Raw genomic sequence first — 1,565 nt, 5'->3', positions numbered from 1 at the left:
GGGTTTTGGTGCAAGAAGCGGTGATTGATAACCGCTACACCTATTCAACCCCTCCCCCCCCCTTATAGGTGTATTTTAGCCACTGATACCTAACACACACACCCCCGGTGTGCAAAGTGCAACAAAAGGCATTATGGTTTCAAGTGCATAGTATGCTTCCACTGTAACCAACCGGGTCATGTTAGGTCGATGTGCCCACAGCGGATAAAGGAAGAAGTGAACACGGTACAAGCGGCAAGACGAAAGGCCAAGGGCAAGGTATTCACCATGAGCTGAGCTGAGATTGAGGCGAGTGAGGACCTCAAATAAGGTACAGGTCGTACGAATGAGATTTCCCCTTAGGTTTATTTCTTCGTTATTGCACTTTATGGATTCAGTTGTTGTTACTATTTCTAGACTTATTTGTGTTCCTTTTTCTTATTTTGTCTTTGCTTGACATATTATGGTTTGTAAAGGTTGCTGAATACCTTCAATAAGACAGTAGTGTTTAGTGACCGTAAAGAATCCCTTGAAACCGATTAGATCTAGTTAAAGAATAAGCTAAATTTTGAGACTATGCCGGCGAGAATTAGTGTTCGAAATGCGAAAACCCTTATAGGAAAGGAGATTACCTTGGTTAAGGTTATTTAGAGTCAAGTAAATGGAGAAGATACGACGTGGGAGGTCGATTAAGCCCTAAATAAATCATATCCCTACCTTTTTATTTAAGAGATATGCTATATTTTCGAGGACGAAAATCTTTTAAGAGGCGGAGGCTGTAACACCACGAATTTTATGATTTTGAATTATAAGATTTTATTACTATTGTTATTAATTATATTTTCGAAAATGAATTTCTGGGAATTTTCGGTAAAGAATTACACGAAACTCTAGTTGAGTTTTAGTCTTGTAATTCTATTTCCAAATCGGTTTCGGACCACTGTCGAGGCCGAATCTCACCCGATAGGCTCAAAAAGTGGTTTTTGAGTTCCGTAACTCGGAATCGAATTACGATTGCGCTGTTGGTTTCGTAATTTCATTTCGAGTCAATATAGACCCTGAGTAAACTCATACCTATTTTCTAAATATTTTTCACTCGGAATGCCGAAATCCGAAATTCTAATCGGATATTAGGATCGGGCAATTTATAATACCCGATTGAGTATTGGCCGATAATACACGGACATGTTTATCACACGTGTCCACGAGGTGATCATTTCGCATTGGGATGTGAGATTTGACTTTCCATAAAGCAAACCTCATATCACTCAATCTCATGAAATCATCATTAGCCACCCTATCAGATTTTGTCATGATTTCCTAGAGGGAAATCTGATTTCCCTTCTCTCCTTAAACCCTCACACTTCACTCTTCACTCTCACACTCTCTCATTTCAAAAATTTCTAAGAGAAAGTAAATCCTCTCTTCATCTTTTCTCTCATTTTTCACTTGTTTCTTCCATCTTCAATCTTTGATCTCTCAACATTCAACCAATGGATGTTGATGAGATTTAATTATGTTGTTCATGAGTGTGTCAAGAACATATTCAACCGTTGAAATTTTCTAAAACGCTTTCTAACTCATTT

At 38.3% G+C, this 1,565-nt stretch overlaps 1 protein-coding gene across 1 annotated transcript in view; it reads left to right on the top strand.

Annotated features, from left to right (window-relative positions):
* Positions 1-1,565, top strand: part of LOC109341442 (non-classical arabinogalactan protein 31-like) — a 5,670-nt gene that overhangs the window by 327 nt on the left and 3,778 nt on the right. The gene's annotated exons all lie outside the window — the stretch shown is intronic.

The sequence above is a fragment of the Lupinus angustifolius genome, unplaced genomic scaffold (genome assembly GCF_001865875.1).
Source record: "Lupinus angustifolius cultivar Tanjil unplaced genomic scaffold, LupAngTanjil_v1.0 Scaffold_463, whole genome shotgun sequence".
Lineage (NCBI taxonomy): Eukaryota > Viridiplantae > Streptophyta > Magnoliopsida > Fabales > Fabaceae > Lupinus > Lupinus angustifolius.
Note: the sequence above shows the minus strand (reverse complement) of the source record. Positions and strands in the feature narration are given on the sequence as shown.